Genomic DNA, 24,483 nt, shown 5'->3' on the forward strand with positions numbered 1-24,483 from the left:
TGTCAAGACACCTCCAGACTGGTGGGTCTCAACTACAACCACGTCACTGCTCCATAAATATTCTGGCCGGATAAGGCTTTGTCATTTCTGTAAGTGAATTTGGAATGGAAATTCTCCGTCAGCAATAAAGCATGTTCACCGCTTTAAACAGTGATCCCGAGAGGCACTTGCAGACTCATTGAACTGATGGCAGAAAGAACCAAGTTCTACACTATTTAAACTACGTTGGCATTTTTATAGTTTATTAGGAACATGACGGACACACACACACGCAGCAATGTCAATTTGAACTTCCCGTGTACGAAAAGAACGATAATTAGACAAAACTGTAAAAATGTGTGTGTGTGTGGGGGGTATATGCCATTTTTTTTTTTTTTTATGAATTCCCAGCTGATAATTCATATATTTGCTTTATGTCTGCATTCCTTTGATCTTTTCCACATTAAACCTTTCATGCTTAGCACATACCACCAGACAAACACACCTACCTTTTTGAAGACAAGCTTGTAATGTTCTCTGGAAGGATCTCAACAGATGTTTTGATTCATGTAAGGGTAGAATGACATTTGATGTTTTATCAAACTGGAATATGCTTCCTGTCTTCCTGAGAGGAATGACCACAATGATCTATAAAATTCCGTCAACAAGAGACCAAACATTTTGATCTCAACTACAATTCCGACTGCAAGGTCAGCGAGATTATTACAAGGAAATAAATAACACAGATAAACCCAACAAAGGACAGGATTGTTAAAAAAGTTAAACCGACCTACAGAGTTTTGAAAGAGGAAGAAAGTTCTATATAAATTAGTGCTGTCAAACGATTAAAATATTTATTAGCGATTAATCGCATTAATGTCATAGTTAACTCGCGATTAATCAATTAATCGCACATTTTTATCAATTCTAAATGTCCCTTGATTTCTTTTTGTCCCATTCTTTTTTCAAATTTTAAAGCTCTTATCAACATGGAAAAGTGGTTTGGATTGCTTCGTGCAAATATTTTTTTTATTGAAAACAACATTGCAATCGCCTGGCTTTGACGAAGGGGCGGAGAATTCGCATGAATCGCATCAGCTGTGTGCTTGGCCATCAAGTGGTATTTCAGACTGGACGTGCTGCGATGATAGCTCAGTTAACAACGACAAAACACACAGATCACTTTGGTCTTGTCAATGGAACCATTTGGCAACTTTTTAAAAGTAAACTTTCCATTCAGAATCTTATTGGCATCCATTTCGGCGTCTCGCGCTCTCCATCCACTCAAAACGTAACGTTAGCCTACTACCAGAGAATGTCTAATATCCGTAAAAGGGCTCTGCTACTACTCTTTAGCCGGCTCGCAAGCCAAACAAGTGTGTGTGGCGTGCCTGTTGTTTTATTTCCGGTCTAGCTAGATCCGGTGTGGTGTTGTAGTCTTTCTAACGTCGGTAATTGTTGCAACAGCATGTGAAAAAAATTACAAAGTTTGCTAGGCCAAAAAGAGCGTTAATCGCGCAATAACAAAAATTGACGCCGTTAATTTGGGTTTGCGTTAACGCCGTTAATAACGCGTTAAACTGACAGCACTAATATAAATGTTTGAAGATATGTGATGATGCCACTGGATGTCAACAAATTATAGAAAAAAATTAGGGCCCCAACTAAAAATCAATTTAAGCACTTCAGACTTTAAAACAATAGGTTAGTGAGATACATTGTTACAGAAAAACTGCTACTGGTTAATAATACGATGCAGCCTTAGTTGAACCTGTTCATATCACAAGGTTCTGAAATTAGCTCTATAATTTTCACTTGCATATTTTCCGTCATTTATGCTGCGTTAATGAGCAAACTGTTCCTGTTCCACACCTATGTTTGTTGATATTTATCTCCTCATAATACGAAGTGAATAATAAATGCATTAATTAGTTTGTCACAAAGACAGACTCCAATTAAAAGTAAACGTTTGCGGCTCATTTTCCGGCACTGTCATTATAAGGTCTTGCGGTCACGGAAATGGCATTGTTAGGTAAATTGCGTGATATGCACTGATCAAATAAAGCCTTCTTAGAACAGCCATTTCTCAAGATACATTGTCAGTCATGTCAGGTCATTAATATGTAACATGGCTGGATCATCAGACCTTGAGCCTTTCTGTTCTGGGTTTCCTCAGATATCTCACAGTAAACAAATAACTAAAAAAAGAAATTGCAAATGTGGAATACAAATAGTGGATGAAGACACTTTACATTAACGTTACATGAACTACCATTTAACTACATTGCAATACCAACAGTTAGCAGTTCGTACCTGAATGCCATGTCACCAACTCTGCAGTGTTCGGTTCGGTTTGTATTCTGCTCGGCAACCACACATTTCTCTTTAGGTCATTCGAATTAGCATGGCCCGTCTTGTCTCTGTCAAGTTTCAATAAACAGACTTAATTTAAATCAATAAGTAGAGTAAAACACTCCTAAAATGGTAGACTGGGGCACATATTGAAGGGAATGAGGAGGGAGGGGAAAGAATCAATAGATTTCTGCCCCCTTGTTGGAAGAACTGAGGCATAGCCCCATTGGGTTTCAGTCACTCTCCCTATTGATTGCAAGGGCTGTAATTTGCTTTTGTCCAAAAGTAAGCTTTTCACCCCATTAGGCTCTGCTTATTGTCCCGGACAGAGGGGGGGTTTGGGGGGTTTATCATCATTAACACCTGTCCAGCCGTCATCCTCAGAGGGAGGGGCGCGGAGCACGCACCCCACCATCGCTATGGAAACGACATAGAGAGTTAGATGTTGGGACATGGTGAGCGTGTCCGGGAGCTGGAGGACAGTCAGACAGACAGCCAGTCTGCTAGCAGCCAGTCAGCCAGCAGCCTGCAGCCAGTCAGTCAGCCAGACAGCTAGTCAGTCAGCCAGACGCCAGCGTGACAAACAAGCTGGTCATTACTGGATGGACTATTGCCCTGGACACTGAACCACTGCAATGCATTCGCAATCTTTGGCAAAAGACAAAATCTTTGGCAGGTTAGACACACTGTAAGTACTGAAACGCTAGCCTTGCTGGGTAAACTCTCAGAGCCCGCTAAGCCCACCATGTTTGATGTCGCTGTCAAAATATTACGATTTCTCAAACCCACAGAGAAAATTAAAACAGAACACAGATACACAGGGGAAGACATTAAGGAACGCATCCAGATGCGCTTAGCTCAGAGTATCGTCCTGCAATTGGATGAAGCTTAAAGTAGCTTAAGAAGATCTTGAAGAAAAGGTCAAGCTTATGAGATTACCGTTTTATAGAGTTCCCTGTTTTATATGTGCAGAATTTTGTTCAAGCAAACTGAGAAGAAATGTTTAGGGTTTAGCAGTTGGACTGTAGTCTAGTTGTATCCTGCCTATCGTGGTAATGGATTTATGTCGCAGCAATGCTGCAACAAATTGAATCACAAATTAAGATAACTGTCAACCTCACATGCAAATGATTTGTCTATTCTCACCAGTACACAACATCCAAGTTTGGAAACAAGCATGGACTGTAGCTAATTTGGACAGGCAGTCTCTGTTTTCCTTGAAAGCTGAAGAACTTGGATCAGTCTGCAGTTAGCAGCCGCCTCTTATTGATCTGAGATGAAGCCCATCCTACACGTGTTCGTTGCATTACTAACATGGATCCGTCCTCCTGCATCCATCACAGATTGATTCAGTTCTCCCCGTCATTCCCAGGCTGCCAGGGATCTCGAAGCGAGATAGCAAAGGCAACGACAACATTAGAAAAACTTGCCAGAGTGCTAACACGCTACGCTCTGAAGGCCACTCTGACAAATGAAAACAGAACGCGAGGAAATCCACACCAATCGGCCCGCGATGGGCTTCACTCCCTGTCGCACCAGCCGATAGAAGACCGAGACCGGCGCGGGCGACAGGAAGGCGAGCCTCTCTGTTTTCCGACCTGCCTCATCCCACGGCCGTTCACACAAATCAGAGTGACACGGGGGCCGAGTCGGTAAACAGTTGATGGAGAGTCAAGGGGACCCAACCACTCACTCACCGCCCGCCTCATTCCGTCCGAGTGGGCGAGCTACTGCTAGGTACGCCGTGGGGGCTCATCGCTCTGTTCACAGGGCTGTTACCAAAAGTCAGGACGTATCTGGAAAACCAAAACGTTGACCTTGCCTTTCAGCCCTGCGGACGCCGTGTTGTGGAGCCTATGTAGCGCGGTTGTGTCTCGTTGCCAGTTACATCGAGGGTACGATGTCGAAGGTAAAGACCTACCGCATGTTTTAGTTTTACCTTCATTTGATATTACTTCGATATCCAGAAGGGCTCAGCGATGAGGGTTGTATTCCGTATCGACTGAACTGTGTTTTGCGTGTTACAGTGATGAAATTTCAGCTCTGCTTGATATTGATTGCAAATATCACATGTGAGAGTCTGGCCACAAGACAAGTTTGATGGTTTGAATACATTTATGATGCCACTGGTCATGGGCAGCAGGCCAGCCGTTCAGCACACAGTACTGATTCCACTGCAAGTTTCCCTTTTCTCTCTCTTTTCTTATGGCCCATTATGGTTTGTGTCGCCCAAAAGCCATCACACCTTTTGCCTCATACCCTTTATACCCCTCCCCAGCCAGCCAGTCAGCCAGCAACCAGTCAGCAGCCAGCACTCCCCAGGCGAACTAAGAAGGTATTTATTGATCAGAGTTTCTGGAGGGGAGGGGGGGGGGGGGGTAATTGGAAAGAAAACTCCATTACTAGAGAAACAATTGACACACTATTTGGCAATATTTGTAACTGTACTTGACCTGGGTTGACCACTTGATGCTATACATTGCAGTAGGATTATAGTCCAGCCTTTCTCATAACTGGCACTGCACCCCTGTCCTGTGTGTTTGAGATGTTTCCCTGGTCCAACACACCGTATTCAAATTTACATTTAGTAATTTAGCAGACGCTCTTATCCAGAGCGACTTACAGTAAGTACAGGGCAGTCCCCCGAGGCAAGTAGGGTGAAGTGCTTTGCCCAAGGACACAACGTTGATTTAAGCTTTAAGGTTGATAAGCAAATTAATTTATTTCTACCTGGAATGTAACAAAATAAATAATGGAATAATGTGACATTCTGTCGCTGTGATACATTCTCATTCAGGTTTGTTTAAAAACAAAGGCAAAGGCATTTGTGGTTTCACCTGATGTTTAGTGGGCCTTCAACCTTTTACTGTCAGCTACCAACTCCAGAAACAGCATGTGGGGAGACAGAGCCTGGAGGTGCCTGTCAAGAATCAAGACAGAAGAGAATTCAAATGAAAAGAATGCAGATAACAGCTGACATTTCTGCTAACATGAAGGAGATTGCTATCTGGGAGATGAATGCGAAAGTCAAGATGTTTTGATTGGGCTATCCTCCCTGACAGCTGTGGCCACAAAGAGCCAGAATTCATGCACATTTCTAGAACACCTCCCTTTTTAGATGGGGTTTGCATGATTATTTGTGCCGCTGTGTGTGTGTTTTTGTGTTCGTGTGTGTTTGTGTGTGTGTTTGTGTGTGTGTGTGGGGGGGGGGGGTGGTAAAGTTGTAAAGTTGTTTCCTCTTTTCTTCATCCTGTGCCATTATCTTCTTCTTATTCCACAACAGAAATTTGTTTTTGTTCTTGCTTTAGACTACTCTAATATTTGAAAATAAGAGAAATGTGTGTTTAATATGTGTCTAATAGGTTCATAATGAGCTTGGTAGTGAAACCTCATCTGCCTGTGCTGTAGAAGACAAATGTACATTTGTTATTTGAAAAGTAAACAAAAAAGTAGTCAGCTGATCAAGTTGGGCCGCTGCGTGACCAAGTCAGGCTACTCATGCTGTTGTTTAGGCAGAAAGAAAACTTAATTCAATGAGCATGAATAATTTGATCAGGCTGGGTGGAAAAAAAAAATATTCAAGATGTTGAATAAAATAAGAAACAAGGTATTCCTGAGGGCAGAGCACAATGGAAACTGGCGAGTTTTGCACGGAGAGATGGGAAAGCATAATGAAATATCTGTCGTGCTTTTTGGGTCACACAGATGGGCAGAACTGAGACAGACGCCACAGAAATGTGTTCATAATAAGACCGAAACTTAACGTCTCAGTGCTCACTTAATACGCAACCACACAATACACTTGAACTCCCTGCTTGTATGCAAGCACATGCACACAGGCATTCAGCATTGTCATGCAATCATGTCCAGCAGATATTAAAGGGCAAAACTGTAGACTTGGCTTGCTTACTAATTAGATGGTAAACCCAAACTCTTGTTTTTCTTACTTGAGCAGGTTTCAATGGCAAAGGTCAACACTTAAATATGCAAAAACAGATGTACTAATGAATTTTTTCACTTAAAAAATATGTATTATATGATAGTCACGGACACAACATTTTAGTTCAAAACGTGGGATGTGTTATGACATTTATTCAAAGGGAATACGTCTCAGAACAGGATTTAAATATGAATAATTTGCTTGAATGAAGTGCTTCAAATGACAGCAACATATCGAGAGAGATTTATTTGGGAAGTTTTACTTCATTCAAATACGTGGCCCAGTGTCCAATTTGCTCCATCGTCACCCATGAAATTAGATTTTCACAAGACTTGTTCTGAGTTGATGAAAAAGGCTTGAGGACAGTCATTTTTCTTCACAAAAAGGTCAGTTGTTTGAACACGTGGGGTTTGTGTCTGTGGGGTTTGTATTGGTGATAACCATCTTATCTTGTGGAAAAACCTCTGGCAGACTACTGGACCACACGAGACAAGCAATAAATAAACAGGAATTTAACTAAAAAAGAAAAACTATGTCTGGATACAATGCAACCGACACAATGCGATCCCAGGGCTAAAACACACATAGCCCCGTTGCATCAAGAGAGATGTCGCTTAAATCCTGACTGTTGTTTTAACATGTTTGTTTTCCTTCTTTAAGCTTTGTTTGTTGTTCACCCGCAAACGGTGTCCACTGGACCATACTCTGGTGTGTGTGTGTGTGTGTTGCTTTGACCCTGAGATGTACAGATTGAGGCTCCCACATATTTTCTGGTGTGAATAGCGCCCAATAACCAAGGGCTTGGATCCGCGATATTTCAATTAAATTGGTTCACAAATGCATCTAACTAGAAATCTCTATGTGTCTGTGTGTGCGTCTGAAATCCGCCAGGTGTCTTGCTCAAGACCCAAGCACGATGAAATGTCGAGTGTGAAATTGTTTTGGAAATTTATTGAAAACATATCAATGGCCCTGAACCAGTTATTACGTAATAAAGAATACCTCCACACAGTGCAATGTAATTCCAGATTTTTAAAATAAACCTTTCCACCACATGCATCCGCAATCAAATCTTTTGAAATCACGTCACCCGAGCCAGAACGTGGCTAGTGACCCTTCCTCCCCAGACACTCCCCTGGCACAAGGTGTGTGTCACACATCCTTCTGTTTACCATATCCCAGCCCGGCAAATGGGGATAAAGAGCCAGCTGTTAGGCAGGCAAAAGTCTAATCAGTTTAGCAGGATGTAGAAGATTACCGTTCCATCAGCTAATGTTCTGTCTGACTATCTGGCTGCTGGCTTAGTGGTTTTCTCAGATTCTTTCAGAATCTTGTTTTGGCTTTATTATTGCCTTGCTGCCGTCTTCCATCGGGTTACAGTGAAGAAAGCTTCCAATTAAATGCGGATTTGGTGACGTTTGTTATCACAGCAGAGAACCACTGTCTTCTGTCATCAGCCTTGGCGTGTGCAGTGCGGCTGTTCAGGCCCCTGGCTTCACATTTCTTCCCTTAGCTAATTGTGCGTGCACACCACATTTTGCATGTGTGTTTAACTTTGTTCCTGCTTCTGTGATTGTTTGTGTGAGTGTGTGTGAGAGAGACAAATCTTTCTGTGTGAATGAACAACAGAGTCAGTGAGGAGTTAGTCTAAGTGTCAAAGTATCCCTGTCAATGTCTGTGTTTGAAGTTGTATTTGTTGCCTTTTGTGGTACAGTGCAACTAAACTAAAGATTTTATATTTCACAATCTGGCAATCGATGCATATAATTTAAACACATTAAACAAAGATGAGTTACAAATACGATACATAATGATTAAATAGGGGCCAAGCTATCATTTGGCAGGAACATTCTCAATGCATATTTTTGTTGTCCAAGTTTTGTGTTTTAGGTTACAGCTCGGATATTATACTCACGGATCACACAGGCAGTGTGAGAAAAATACTGAGATTAAACCCGGAGTTTGCACATATTAGAGTTTATGAGCATTGACAATCCACATGACTCATTTCACCATCACGGTTTTGGTCGCTTTGCTGCTGCAATTGCAAATTATCCAGATGACACAGAAACAGAAGTAAACTAATCATTTCCATTGAGTCTCTTTGGTGGGCATTTAATCGAGTTCATGCTCGGATCGATGAAGCCAAGTCCAGAAACTCCTTGGGCAGATCTGTGTCATCAAGTGGATTGAATGCACAAGCTGAGACTTGCTCCAGTCTATCGTCACGTAATGAAATCATGGTGGTGACCATGCCAGAAGGGCCGCACTGCAGAAGCTCTGAAATGTGACTTAACATTGCAGCAGAGGAGTTGGTAGCACAGCCTTGTCTTAGACATGCTGAGCTATGGAGCTGGGCCTTGAAAGCTGAAAATTATAGAGTGAAATAATTCTTGCGAGAGAATGTAAAGTTAAACTGTAAATCCTGACAGAAAAAGTGGTGATGCACTGCCTGTTCATACGAGAGCAGAGATTTAGGGGGACGTTTTATGAGTCTTGCACTGGGAAGTGCACAACATCTTCATCCATTCAGGTAAAATGGCACTCTGTTCTAAATGCTGCATTTTGATGAGGTAAACTCCTCATTGCTTCTGTTACTATACTACTTTCTGTTGAAGAGAGCCTAAAATATTATTTTTCCAAAAATATCCTTCAAAATAGCAACAAGGAACACTCTTTATTTCACTGGTACATAAGCCAAACAGGTCGTGGCCCCTCCCAATAAAAGTGTCAACTGAATAAATAATAGTTTTGACCTGCATTAAGAGACACTTGAGGTCCAATCAAGGTCTCGTCTGAACTGAAATGATCATCACTGTACACTGTTCACATGAGCTGTATATGAAAAGGTAAGTCAGTTGAAATTCCTTCCTCGGGAACACATGGATACAGCTGTCTTGGTGCTCCCAGACGGAACCCATCAGGGTTATGAATACGTTAGTTAATACACAGTACAGGAGCTGGCCCGGTTCAGAGTCAGGTTCCTGGGAAGGACAGCGTTTCCCTTGATTGATCTGTACTTTGAAGCCGGCTGTTCGTCTTAGTCAATCATCTCAGATATATGGCTGATAAATAGAGATAGGTTCCTCACAGCGATACACAGGTCTGAGAGACAAGGAAGGGAGAGGTCATGACTGGGCCAAAAAAAATTCCCTCATTGGCTGCATGTGTGTGTGTGTGTGTACTCTCTGACAGGTAACAACTGCCAATGGTCTAAATGGACCATTATCCTTTTTGTTCCCGCTATACATCCATAATGCAGCGCTCTGTGGTGTTGCCAGTTTCCAAGGAAATGCTAAGTACTAAAATGCACACTGGATGCCAAACTAAAGGTTTGGATTAAACATCAGAAAACAGAAAAACAAATGCAAAGCAGGGCATTTTTGTTTAAATAAATTATAATACCATGGCCATCCTTATTTGTCTATCCGTAATTTGTTTATCTTTCCGGAATACATCTCTTTCTTAAGACCCAAACTAGATTTAAGTGGAGCAGGCTTTCAGAAACACATTCACTTAACACATTTGCCTTTTGGCTTCAGTTTAGAATGGAGAAAACCAGAATCCTCTAGCTGTTTCTCTCTGAAAGAGCTTTCTGCTGATCCTTTTGACCAAACCCTACGTCTACCTGCGTCTTTTCTCAGGCACCGATTACAGTCCTCAAGGGACTAGTTGCTCCAATTAAGCTGCACTAATTTGCTTCTGTACAATCCCTCCACAACTCCTTCGCCAAATCCTGCAGCCCTGGATTGTTCTGATCAGTGGGTGGGCCAGGGACAGCCATGTTAACCTGTCAGAACAAAATGTTTTGTGATTGTTTGCTGTCAACACCTTCCAGTTTCTCAGTTGGGAAGCCTTCTTGGTTTAATTTAAAAACTGTTTGTCTGTCTCAAATGTTCACCGTTGGCAAACCAGTGCTTTCCACAGCACAGGCCACTGAGCAAACTCCCTGAATGTAGTCAGACAACCTGAACATGATTAAGATGTACAAATATGTTTCAGTCCATTGTGCTATACTTCAAATATTTATTATAGTCTCTGGGCTTCCTCTAACATGTTATTCTAAGAAACGATAGTGTTGCTCTCTCATGGGACAGTCACTTTTGTTACAGTGTTGAGTGGAATGGGGGGATTCATTGAAGCGTGTTATTTTTGGGGGGCGTCAGTTTGGGTAGAAAAACAATCAAGCCACCAAAGATCCAGAGCTGTAAGATCCAGAGCTGCCCTCCTGAGAGCCCCTCCTGTAAGATCCAGAGCTGCCCTCCTGAGAGCCCCTCCTGTAAGATCCAGAGCTGCCCTCCTGAGAGCCCCTCCTGTAAGATCCAGAGCTGCCCTCCTGAGAGCCCCTCCTGTAAGATCCAGAGCTGCCCTCCTGAGAGCCCCTCCTGTAAGATCCAGAGCTGCCCTCCTGAGAGCCCCTCCTGTAAGATCCAGAGCTGCCCTCCTGAGAGCCCCTCCTGTAAGATCCAGAGCTGCCCTCCTGACAGGCCCTCCTGTAACCCTCCCCTCCTCACGTCTCCTTAAAGACGCTGATCTTGGATCGCTGGACGTGTTACTTGTGGAGCTCAAACATCACACTGCGATCTCTCGTGGTCCAAAGTCGTGCGTTAGGAAAATCTGACAACCACGCTGATGCTTAGCGACAGGTCATGTGACGTGTGTGTACAGCTGAGTTACGCCACATGCTTATTGTGATGCCTTGGGGCTGCCAGGCAGCGTAAACATGCTGCTCTCATGTTCAGGACGATCTGGGGTCCGGTCAATTTGTTTCCAATTCTGCTCCACTCAATGCTCAACTGTTATAAAATGTTACAAACCAAGATATGTATGGACTTGCCTCTGTGATAATGTGACGCAATACCAGACGTTCTGTGTCTGATAACATTTGTTGTGCTTTGTCTTTTGTCTCGTTTCAGACATCTGCAATAGAGTAACTCTGCTGTGAACTTGTTGAACAGACGATTTGTAAGGGACCACTCTCCCATCTCGCTAACTGGACATCTGTTTGCCAATAAGGTTGGTGCTTTGTATTGTTTTAACCTCTATGGAAGTAGAGATACTTCACAGCTGCTCTTTTCAACCAAGTTCACTTAATCTGATCTCTGATTCATCCTCCGATCCACTCAGCTTTGAGGCATCAGAAGTGACATTTTCCTCCCAAAGGGCACATATGACACAGATGTGGTCTCGGATGACAACACGTCAACTCAACATGGTTAAATGCCCCGTTTCAAATGCCAGCCCGCACTGCGTGTCATTCCCAATAGGTTTGCTTGCCTCTCATTCATTCCTTTTTCCCGTCACGTTTTCAATACACACCCGGTGAGGATGCTGGGAGAAGCGTGGTGACGGTTGGACATGAACGTGATCACATGGGCAAGAGGGCTGCATAACACAGGGACAGACCATGTTCTCCACAAACCCTGGACTGCCACAAGGCATAACACAATTAGACTTCCCGTCTTTTCAGAATTTATTTTTCCCCCCACTCACGATTTCCATCGAATTTCTGCTCTTACAGATGTAAGTGTTCCTCTCTTAGAACGTTGAGAGTATATGTTCCTGTGATAGAACATACACAGTTCCAGTCAGTGTTCTGAGAGCTCTCTGCGATCACCTCTGCAGCTGATTTTAAAGAGGGGGTGCTGGAAATCATATCCTGCAGTTAGCCTCACCCTATCCACACTCACAGGAGAAATCAATTTCACATGCTTGTTTTGTAGATCATGTTTTGAACCTTTTGTTCCAGAGTGGAGAGAAGGCACTCAGCCACAGCAGATGTTCAGATCGGAGGAGTAATGTTATCTCACGGAGGGCGCAGCCCGACCTGACGTCAGGGGTAGAGAGCTGACCTCTGGGATGAGGCAGAGGCAGACTCAGGGGTAGAGAGCTGACCTCTGGGATGAGGCAGAGGCAGACTCAGGGGTAGAGAGCTGACCTCTGGGTTGAGGCAGAGGCAGACTCAGGGGTAGAGAGCTGACCACGTGAAACCCAGTTGAATTGGTTGAAGTCACGTGTAAATGCCGCCCACCCATGCCATCAAAGAGCGATGTTTTTCAGGGGCGTAGCTAGTTAAAGCAGTGTTAATAAAGGTGGTTGTGTATGCAAGTACGTGGTCCTGCATTCAAACCCTGGTATGGGCAAGATCTGGAGGTAGTGACTCTGCTGAGCGACTTGACCACACCTGTTCCACACAGAGAGCGCTGGGTTCAAGCAGTCACCTGTCACACCAGTGTTGACCTCACAGCTCCCACGACCAGGTGTGCAGCCCAGCGTCTCACCTGCCCATCACCGTCAAACCACAGGTGGGTCTGTGGCACTGCTTCCAGTGCACTGCTTCCAGTGCAGGTTTAACTGAAACCAACAGGACCAATGTCTCCTCTTGTTTCCTCTCCTCCACCTGCACCGTTGATGTTTCGCATGTTGAACACGTGTTGCAGCTACTGCCAACAGCCCAAAACATCTGTCTGCACATTTGCATGTTAGAGCAGTTGTTTAGACGTCCGATGCCTGGAGATTTGAACATTATTTGGCAGGGGCCGTGATACATGGGAACCAATAATAATGTCATGATTGAGCCATTAACACCACATCTGCACTCTTGATTCATTTTAAATAATATGTTACTAACAGACAGCACAGCAGCATATGCCCACAGCAGATTTCACGTTTTAATTCATTAAGAGCTGTAAAAAATACCCCCCCCAATAAGAAAGAAAAAATAATTTGAACAAAGATTACTAGGGTGCAGAAACCCAGTGATCATTCGACTACAGGGAACAGACACCATAGATTTACATTAACTCGCTATTTCATGATTTTCCACCAGAGGAAATCACTTTGACCCTGTTTTACATTATGTGGGCAGATATTATGCAAAGACTTGCTGTGGGGAAGCATGGGGCCTACACCCAAGGCTCTGGTGTCTGATCCCTGCAACGCACACGTCTCCCTCCTGAGAGACGCAGCTGTCTGAGGGGGGAAGCGGGACTGGAACCCTCCCCACGCCACTGGAACTCTCCCCACGCCACTGGAACCCTCCCCACGCCACTGGAACCCTCCCCACGCCACTGGAACTCTCCCCACGCCACTGGAACTCTCCACGCCCCTAAACACGGTTCAGATTCAGACACTCAGAGTAACAGGGTCGACGTTGTTCAGGTCCTGGAACTCCAGGCTCCTGTTAGTGTTCCATCTGTTGTTCTCACCCCATGATGCTTTCCTACATTAAGGACCCTTCCACATGTGATATAAATATGGGATGTATGTGTTATATACTGTATATAATATATATGTGTGTGTCTGCATATATATAAATATATATGTATATATTAAATACGTATATATATATCATATATATAATAAGTATAAATGTATATGTATACACACATGTATATACAATTATGTATGGACCGTTCCTCTCATCTCTGTCAAGGACAAAAAGAAACTGCCTGTTGGACGTCACAACGACAGTTCTTACATGAATGTGTTAAAATCTATTTGAACTATTTAAACGTGTTTTACGGTAAAACCCTCTTGAGACTTATTTAGTTCTTAATTTGTATTGTTGCCTTTGGCATAAACACTGACTGGAAATAGAACTCTTTGGCCTTCCGATTAATATGACACAGAAATCCAGACTTGGAACACAGGAGCACAAATATTACAAACGTGAAAAATAAATAATAATTAAAAAGATCATAATAATAATAAAAAGTGTTCCATGTTCAGGGAGGTGAAACTGATCCAGGAAGGATCTGGGACAGACACTTCTCAGAGGCGATGATTTGTTTGTTGTTTAGATTTAGAGAGATTGGATCTCTGGACTATAAAGAACTAATGATAAGATTGAGGATAACCAGGTTTAAATCCCCATACAAATACATGCATGAGTGTAACGTACACAGAGAAGAACAACAGCACTGGATCTTGGGCTGTGACTGTGCTACGGTGCTAAGGCTAGGCAGATGATATCAGAGACCTGTGTGTGCTACAAACATCCTACAAACACATGAGTAGTACATTTCATACAGTGGCTTGAAGTCCTCACATTGGTACAACAACGCCAAACGTGGCATCATTTCACAGGCATTTGAGATTGGTTTTCTCTTTGTGTGACATGTCAACTATTCTAGTCCCAGACTCAGCTGAAATACCCCTTTTGAGTAGTTTTCTCCTCACATCCCGGTACGGCAGGAGGGCTGTAATGGCCGGATACAATTACCTGGGTGGAGGATTTGGGGATTTCCAGGGCGTTCCTCTCTCCTCGCGGCCTTGTCAGAGGGCAGCCTGAGCACCGGGCAGAAGGACGTGGCTCTTGTCAGATGTTTGGCAGTTATCTCCGGTTCAACGCTTGAGCTGTCTGGTCTGTCTGAGGATTTGAAATCTCAGAGGAGAGCAGCGTTCAAGACCCTGGACAGCTCACACTATCCTCTGTTCAGGACCCTGGACAGCTCATAGCTATCCTCTCTTCAGGACCCTGGACAGCTCACAGCTACCGTCTCTTCAGGACCCTGGACAGCTTCTCTTAGGCAGCTCTCTTTATACGACTTAACAGGAGATCAGGTGTATCGTATCTGTGCCAGACTTGAACTGTGTTTCTCAGTAGGATTTTTTCTTGATGTAAAAAAACGGTATTATAGTGACCTATACAGTATAACATAAACTGTATAGAACACAGCAGGTTGTAAGAGTGTGTTATAAATACCACACACAACGCCGGCTCTTGAAACAGGTTAAATTCGTTTTTTTTCTTTTGAAGGCATCACAGGTATGTATATCCCTCGCGGGTGTTTGGCGTGTGGGAGACGTGCTGCCTACAGATTCACAGGATGGGGGATGCTGTCCTCCCTCAGAGCCCAGTCCTCCCTCAGAGCCCAGTCCTCCTGCCTTCCACTTCATGTCCACCACAGGACTGCATCCTCTCTCTCTCTGTCTCTCTGTCTCTCTCTCTCTCTCTCTCTCTCTCTCTGTCTCTCTCTCTCTCTCTCTCTCTCTCTCTCTCTCTCTCTCTCTCTCTCTCTCTCTCTCTCTCTCTCTCTGTGTCTCTCTCTCTGTCTCTCTCTCTCTCTCTCTCTCTCTCTCTCTCTCTCTCTCTGTGTCTCTCTCTCTGTGTCTCTCTCTCTGTGTCTCTCTCTCTCTCTCTCTCTCTCTCTCTCTCTCTCTCTCTCTCACACACACACAGGGCTTTTGTCTTGACGAGTGTGACTCTCCTTCCGCATCTCTTCTCGCCCTTCTGTCCTCCCTGTGTTGTCTCTGGGGGTTATCTGTGGTCTTCTGTTACAGTTTGCATTAACAGGAACACAATGCGCCCTGTGCTGGGAGGGGTTTAGAGATGGTCGCTAACCATTACTGTGTTCGCCCCAGAAAGTGCCACGTTCTACTGTCTTTCCAGTGGGGGAAAAAAGCTATTATTATTATTTTAATTTTTTTCAAGTTAGCGGGGTTCCACCACAGGTTTCTAAAACCTTCGCTGTGGATGCTGCCTGAACTTCCATTAAAAAAAATTACTCCTCAACATGCTTTAAGAAAGAAAACAGTCCCTACTGACATTTGTTACAGCAAACAAGTAATCCATAGACACTACTGAACCTCCAGGGTGTTCAACGTCCTCTGACAGTGAGAGCCACGGTGCGAATCACGGCCTTGTGCTGGAACATGACAGGCCCAGTGAGCTCTCCCATGGAGTTGACCTTTAACCCTGAGGTTAATTGGAGCACAGTGAAAGACAAACTATGACAACCCCCCCAACCACACACACACACACACGCTCACACACAAATACACACACACACTGTCTCCTCATAAACATGAAACAAATTACCCTCACATACCTTGGTATTGTGCCTGTTTTGGAGTGTCCTTTCAGCGCGAGCGTATATCTTAAACCTCCCACTCAATAACTCAATTCTCTTCTTATCTTAGGTGCAGAGATTTAGAGTGAGTGGGGTGAGAGGCTCTTCCTGGCCGTGAGAGATATCGCCATGGTTGGATTGTAAAAGAAATATGGAGGACAACTATCAATGATTCCTGTGAGAGATTACAAAGCAGACTGACGTTAATAACACAGTAACGTGTGCGACAGCAGATGGTTTATTGACGGCAGAGACAACACGTTGAGAGAGTTGAGACAAACTGTCACAGAGATAAGACCCCATAGAAAGCTTGGAAGTACCTGGGCTTTCAGTCATAGTGCTTTTATTGAAAATACCCTCCCACATCACCACTTATACAAGTAAATCTATAAAAACGCCCACATAGATTCAGCCCATTGTATAGATAGTCCTTATAAGTATAAAAATGGTATGTCATGTTCCCTTGTTAAACCTTTCTGAACAGGAATGGTTAGTGATTGGCCATGAGGCAGGTTAAACCACATACTGAACCAGCCCCTTATTGACCCCTCTACATTGAAAAGCAACGGTGACATAAGCATTTGATGTGTGGGTGCTCAACGTGTTGCCAGCACTATAGAATAATTCTACACAGTGATCCAACAGGGTTTAAGTTTGTAGTATTACTGTGTAATATAAGCAAACAGTCTCCTGCACCTTAACTCCCTAATATCACCTGGTATAGTCACAGCCCTAGATTCCGAATGTGGAAATGATTCAACTGCTTTTGTCATCATCAACAGAACGTCTTCGTCTGGGTCGTGAGAAACACCACAGAACTGATTACGTTTTCCAGAAAAAGACTTGTTTACACTAATCCGTTCCGACATAAGATATTTGTGCTCAGATTCAGCTTTATTTTTTTTTCTCTATTTGAAGTTTGCTCCACATGGTCCTCCTTACAACATATGAATACATTTTCATAAATGCATTTCATCATTCAGTTGGTATTTATAGATTTAAAGGGAATTGCATCAGTTATCTTCTACTACACAACCAGAAATGTAAATAGCACTACCTTTCCAAAGCCTGTCCAAGTCCTCTTTGAAGTCCTTTCTTATTTAATTTTCTTTGAACTTATTTGTTGTCTACCCACGGCTTGGCCCACATGTTGGATGTTATGATAATTTAGTTATTTAGCTATCGTAGGTTTAGTTATTGTATTTGTCTTCACGTTTGCGTTATGACTGTGTTTGCTTTGTTGTCTACTTGTTTTCAGTTTGGGCAGTTGGCCGTGCCCTCGCTGAATATTCCTGTGGTTTCTATGTGGTTTACTGCGGTAAACTCTCACTAAATGTTTAATGGCTTCGTAGTTAGGGAAAACATCCTTTAATAATTTAGGCCCTAGTTGTTTTACTGATGTTATGGTTGCATAGGTCTAGTTTCCTGAGAGACGATGATTCCGGTGCTAACTAGAATATGATAAATACACGGGAGCGTGAAACCTGGAAAACGTTTCTGTGCTTTCTCAGGTCAAAACGACAAATCAGACAGACTTTCTTTAAACCAGAATTGAGTTTTCTTTGTTTATTGTGGTTACTCTCTTTGAGAACTTAAAATGTCACGTTAGCACAGAGGATGTCAGGGCGTTTGATGCCAGCTCGCAGTCAAGACTCCACTACTGCTAACTCCTAGGACTCCTCTCTCCTTCGTTTCCAAGCAAAGATTTTCTGATTCACAGGCATAAAATGTCAAGTCTGTATGGGTGAACAGAGCTACTGAGCCCTGGAGGGAGAGGGGCTCTCTCTCTTTCTGCCCCCCCTGCTCTTTTTCGCTCCCTCTCTTTTATTTCTCCCTCCCCCTCTCTCTTCTCTCCCGCTCTCTCTCCCTCTCCTTCTCTCCCTTCCTCTCTCTTTCTTTTTGTCCTGTGGCACGCAGGACCTGTCCTCACTGTTGCCTGGCCGCTGTGTGTTCCCGTGGTAACGTTGTGTGGCAGTCGTGAGGCCTGAGAGCCCGGGGCAGTGTTGTGATGTAATGATCCCTGCCATCACCTCCAGTCCCTCAGGGAGGGGGAGGTGGGGGGAGCAAGGGGTCAAGGGGATGATGAAAACAGCATAAGCAATGGTCAGGGTCACACGAAGCTGTTAACCACTTTGGAAACCCTGCGGAGTGCAATTTAAGATCCCAATATTGCATTAGAAAAGATGGGATGTTTTTCCTTTTGTGTCCCCGTCTACCCTGGAGGGCGCGATTTCAAAATTTGTGAATGTGCCGGACTGTCATCACTTTGTTAAAAGCCTGAACAGCTGTATGAACTTCACCAACTTTCCGGGATGTGCTTATTTTGGAAGACCTTTTCAAATACCTGGAGTCCTTCAAGCTAGTCACCCGAGGGCATCTCTGGCAGATATGTCCTCCTCCAGCACCAGGTCTGCTGCAGCACCGGCTCTGCTGGCTTGATCCAGCACCAGGTCTGCTGATAATGGATAACGGAGTGCTGATGTTTGATAAGGTAGTGCGGAAGATATTGTTGCGGATAAGACGAGAACAAGAATAGGTTTAAAGTCCTGGCACGAAGACTTGGCATTCTGCCTTGATGGTCCATCCAGCACAGTCTGCCAGGCAGCGGGTTCCTATTACACAACTCTGAAAGATGCATTTATGTTTTATTACGAATTTATCTTAAGGAGATTCTGAATGAGAGACAGTCATGGTGTATTAGAGGTCAGGCAGTAGGAGAGGGGTATCAGTTTGCATCCCAGTGAGAGTACAAATGAAATCAAGCTTGATTTATTTTGCTGTTTTATTTTGTATACAAGCAGTGTCACACACAACAGCACAACAATATAGTTTTGTTGGAACTTCTGTCATGACATCATGACACTCCAATGACCAGTTTTTTTCACCTCAACCATTTATTTGTCACACAGCTTCCAAACTCAACCTAAGCCAGGTTCATGATTCACGAGACCATGATGAAATAGAAAATAAAAACCTATCTGTCTAGTAGCGGAATGCTTATTGTCAATCTCAATTCCATATCTTGACATCAGGTGTGTTTTAACGAATGTCAACATAATGCCTTCTAGATCATATCGGTGTCATGGAAACTCAATTTAACAGTAGCTGAACACATGAAACCTTCAGAACAGTTGACATGTGGACATTTGTCCTGTAGGAAGTGATCAAGGCTATACATAGCACTGTGGGCTGCATCAGTCTTCCAACAATGGCAGGTAGATGATTCTGTACTTGAATATAATTACATTTTTATCAGCAGTCTGTTTCGGAAATTGTTGAGCAAGTGACAATATTTACTTTCCAAGACCATTAAAATAATGTCAGTCAGAACTGCATATTATGATTCATAAATTCAACAGTAAAATGAAAGTGCTACAGTGCCATAATTCTTGGTGAAACTTTTTTATATTTTGTTATATATATCAACGTTTTATTTAACTCTACAGAATGTACACTCCCAGACGAGGTTATAGAGGACATGCATGAGAATGAGCACACAGTGTCACGTTCCCCTCAAACTAAAAAGCCTTTTTACAACACGTCTCAGGATAGTACTGCCAACTGACAGTTCAATCAATCTCTTCCTAAAACCCAAACAGTTCTAATTGGACAAAAGTGCCTTTAATTCGAAGCTTCGCCATTCCTACTTTTACCACAGGTGGGTTTTCCATCTGTTGATTATACTACGAGAGCCTTGGCATAACGGCTGTTCATTTCACTGGCATTCTGTTGATGAAGCTAGACTTAGATTATGAGCTCTTGATTTGTGTTCATTAAAGTCATCATATGTTCGTATAACTGCCTGGGTTTCTGTGCAACATAATCTCATAGCTATACGTCTTTATTCAGACATACAGTATGAGTGTCTATGTTGTCAGGATGCATAACAAGGGTATTTAGTTAGGAATCTAGAAACATGTCACAATTTCTCTATTGCATATTTACCATGATTACACTTTTTAAAATGTAATTAAGATTGATGTGCCCTCTTCGTTTTTTTTATGAACCTAATTAAGTACAAAACACAGTTTGTAGCTTGTGTTGGATTTAGATCAGTTAGATTTTTAAAGTGCCAACATTTTGAAGGTGACTGTTCTGTAGGTGTGTGGCACTTCCAGAAAACACTGCATTATTTCAAAATATTACACCACCATTTTATTTTTAGATCCATTTGTTATTCTTTCCAATTAATTATGATATCCTCTGTAATGAACGCCAAGTTAGTTTCTGCCCTCATATTATTTTACATTACATATTTATAAACAGAAAAACTTCATCACCCTCGAAGGACAAAGCAGTGTTTTGTACCTAAGTTGTAGCGACACCAAGCAGGCATACAAGGACAAGTTAGGTTTTACATTGTACAAACTGCATTTGTAAATAGTCATGTTCTATACAGCAATTTAACAAAGAAGTTAAATGTTTTTGTTGTTGAGTTATCATTCAAGACGCCTTGTTGATCAACAGAAAGATGCACGTCAGGCTTTTAGCTTGGTGCTTTCTTAACGTTGAGTCCAACATTCAAATATTTAAGCCTTGGAGATCCTCTCCAATCCCTTCATTTTATGATATAGGAATTCAATTTATGCTCCACAACATTTGCATATTAAGTCGAGGAGGGTATAGCTCAGTGGTTAGAGCACTTGACTACAGATCCCTTAGCGTGTCACATGATTATTACCCAGTATGGACATATTTCCTGTATGTTAGATGTAACAAGAACACTTTACCATCTATCTGGTAACATCTTGCATATCTTTCTTAACATGTAGATCGTCAGAGTGCCTCAGTGGTCAGTGATACTGTGATTAGTTATTTAGCAAAAGCAGAACTTAACAATAACTGAGCTATTGCTTCAGGTAGATGAGTGGTGGGGGGGCTGTCAAGGGCGAACTGTGACAGAGGTAAGGTGTCATCGCTGATGATGAAATCTCTCTTTCCGAGAAATCCGAGGTCACATTTTGAGAGATCAGTTTTGTCATTGAAATTCAACGGTCTCAGCAAGGCCAAGGGTCACTTTCCTGAGAACTCAACAACAACAGAGCCTGCTGCTTCTTCTGCTTTCATTTAGTTTATTTTTCTCAGCAGACTTTTTATTCGTGCAGCATGGTTTGGTTTTTGCAAGGCTTGAGGGAATTCTTTTGAATTACAAAGTGTTGGGTTGTGGTTATTAGGGTCAGACCATTGCAGAGTTCTAGAATGCACACAAGAGCTGCTTCTGCAATTGTGCTCTGGTTACACAAGCCTTCATTATCATCCTCCAGTTTATACCAATTGTCCTTTTCTGTGTGGAGACCGGCATCGCAATGAATTCTGATTGTGGTGATTCACTCTGGAAATTAGTGGCATTTCTCTTAATGCGAGACTTGCTTGCGGCGACAAAAGCATGTTTTCGAATTTGCGTCTGGCCGGCCCCTTCATGTTTAAGTAGCATCGCCCACACAGTCCCTTCTTAACCACGAAAAAAAAAGGATTTGATCGTGGCTGCCAAGCAGAGGCCCACAAATGTGGAAATCTATAGAGTGGGAGAGCATCCTCAGTTGGTTAAGTCTGCTTGTGATGTCTTTATCAGCAGTGAGCATGCAGAGGTACTGTCACATTCCAGTAAAAAGAGAAATGAATCAAGCTGGTTTGATGATGCAGCACAAGAACCTTAAGCACTCCAGCAGACTCCTTGACACATCTCATTATCTCGATGGCATAAACACCAAACGAGGGGAGAGGTTTGCGGAGCACAACACCTTCCCCTTGCAATTATCTTGCTATATGTCGCTATGTAGTTTGGCGGTAGCTACCCGACAATCGCGAGACAACAAACTGGGCAGACAAACATGCGATCTATTCCTCCACCCCTCGCTATTAATCTCTACACGAAGTTCACCCCCCCCCTCCTGCTTTCTTGCTAACTATCTGCTTGAGTGTTGAGCTCAGATTAATGGGGTTTACAGCTGTGTTCGCAGTTTTGTGATACCGTACGTGAGACCGGCACTAACTACGCCAGGCTGTACATGCTGTGTACTTTAGGTGAGTTTGCCATCAGTGCCTCAGGGTTGTACGCCGAGGAAATACACTTCTATGGGCGTAGCTTACAGATTTGCTCCGGAGACAGATTGATAAAACAGATAAATGGCCTCCTAAACTTGAAAAGAGCAAATTACTCAAACCGGAGAGGAACAGTTCAACTCTAAATAGTACGGGTGACATTTAACGTAACAAAGATGATCTGAACAATGCATTATTCACAATTCATGCTACGGTGGCAAACACGCAATGACTCCCCAAACCACATAAGAGGTGAGCGTTACACAATGAATTCAAAGAATACCCCCAAAGAACAAATCGTTTTTTTGAGATTTAACCAAGACAGAGACTGATGACACTATCCCAGAGCACAAGGAGGCCAGTTCAGCCTGAATCGTGCCGCAGAGCTGGCACGGTAAACCCAACCTGCACGTCTGCCATTATCCCACCCCCCGCTGACTGCAGCTCGCCAGCGTAATCAGAGAAGCCCATGGGAAGTCTGCTAGAGGTGAAATGTCTCCAAGGGCTGTCATTACTGAGCCCACAGACGGTGAAATGCCTGTTCTGTGATCCAGTTAAGGAAATCGAGACTGCATTTATGTCAACTGTTCAAATCATGCATGCAGGAATAGTAGCATAGAGAATGTGGAACAGGGCTGTTGGCTTTTTTAAATGCCTGCAGGAATCCAACATGAAGATTAAAAGATTTGCATGTCTTGAGAACAATATTTTTTAATGATGACAGCAATCAGACAACAAATAATAACGTGATGTATGTATGTCAGCGCGTGTAGATTCTCATGTTTTCAGATAAACATGGATGATACAGTACCCTTCGCCTTCAGCACATCTGCTCTATCTCTCTCTCTTTCCCTCCCTTTCCCATTCCCTCTCTATTTACCACTCTCTGTTCATACCCCCTTCCCCCCCACACACACACAACTCAGATTTGAATTCAAACAAGCGAGGGTTTGATCATGTAAACGCATTGTGTTGCGTTGATCCAGCAGATTCAAACAGACACATTTAATCTGTTTGGTCTGGAGATTAATGACTGTGTGAGCAATTAAACAGTTCCAACTCTGTTGTTTAGGTAATTACACACGGCAACAGGGACAAACGCCTGCCCTGCTGAAAGCACCCATCATCCTTCTGGAAGTCCTCACAGAGGAAGGCCTAGCTTACTTAAGCATGTGACAATTAAAAATGAATGTTTAACTTCGTCTACCATGCTTCTTGTTCATTAATACTGCACAAGCTGTCCAGGAAGTAGAGAGGGATGACAAGCCAGCAGTGGAAGGAATGAAGCCACTTCCAGCACCATGTAGAAGTGCTGTCCTTGATCCCAATCCAAATCTGAGAAAAACAAGATCGATTTGAGAACAGTGAACTATTAAGGCCCCTCTGGGTCATAATCAGTGGAGGTTAGAAGAGGTGATAAACTCCATATTATTTTAGAGTCTCAATAACAGATTCTGTTTCCTGGCAATTGCATTGATGTCATTCGGATATGATTTAAATTAGACACACTTTCGAGGGTTAGTGGTGGGTTTGGCAGAAACACTCGCTTGAGCTAATGGGTTGATATAAGAGTATTCCCTGGCATACCTCACTGTACAGGGAGTTTAGAGGTAGGCAGAGTCTGGAGGCAGTGAAGGCGAGGCAGCGAGGAATCCGAGGCACTGCCTCTCTGTGGAAGTGTGGCTCGCCAGCTATCTGTCTGATCTGTATTCTTAATTACTCTTTATGAATTAATTATTTATTTGTTCAGTCAAACCTGCCTAACCTGCCCCCCCCGTGCCCTTCATTAGGAGATGATTCTGGAGGCTCTACAGGGAATCAGTAGGTGCTTCGGTCAAGGCAAGTGAAGTTACCGCAGAACAGTTATGGTGATTAAATTGGTCCACAAATGTATTTTTAATTTAAAATAATACCAAAAATATGAAGAATCCTTACTGATAGTAGATTCTGTTCATATTCCTGTAAGTTTCATCAGCAGACGTCACAGGAGTAGCACAATGAGTACAAGAATAAGGGATATGTACTGATATGTACTGATATGTACAGTATTAGATTCATAAAATGTCTAAGATATAGGAGAGAGCTGCCAGGGCAGGTGAGGCAGGGGGGAGAGAGGGCTGCCAGGGCAGGTGAGGCAGGGGGGAGAGAGGGCTGCCAGGGCAGGTGAGGCAGGGGGGAGAGAGGCCTGCCAGGGCAGGTGAGGCAGGGGGGAGAGAGGGCTGCCAGGGCAGGTGAGGCAGGGGGGAGAGAGGGCTGCAGGTGAGGCAGAGACTGATGAGCACGTATCTGCAGTGTAGAAGACAATGAGCTAATGAG

General features: G+C 43.3%; 1 protein-coding gene across 1 annotated transcript in view; it reads left to right on the forward strand.

Moving 5' to 3' along the window:
• The window catches only part of lingo2 (leucine rich repeat and Ig domain containing 2), a 159,450-nt gene that overhangs the window by 45,679 nt on the left and 89,288 nt on the right, over positions 1–24,483 (forward strand). The window contains exon 3 of the mRNA XM_047025409.1: positions 11,188–11,287. The gene's annotated coding sequence lies outside the window, so the exon portion shown is untranslated. The remainder of the gene's footprint in view (positions 1–11,187; positions 11,288–24,483) is intronic.

This window comes from Hypomesus transpacificus, chromosome 1, assembly GCF_021917145.1.
Source record: "Hypomesus transpacificus isolate Combined female chromosome 1, fHypTra1, whole genome shotgun sequence".
NCBI lineage: Eukaryota > Metazoa > Chordata > Actinopteri > Osmeriformes > Osmeridae > Hypomesus > Hypomesus transpacificus.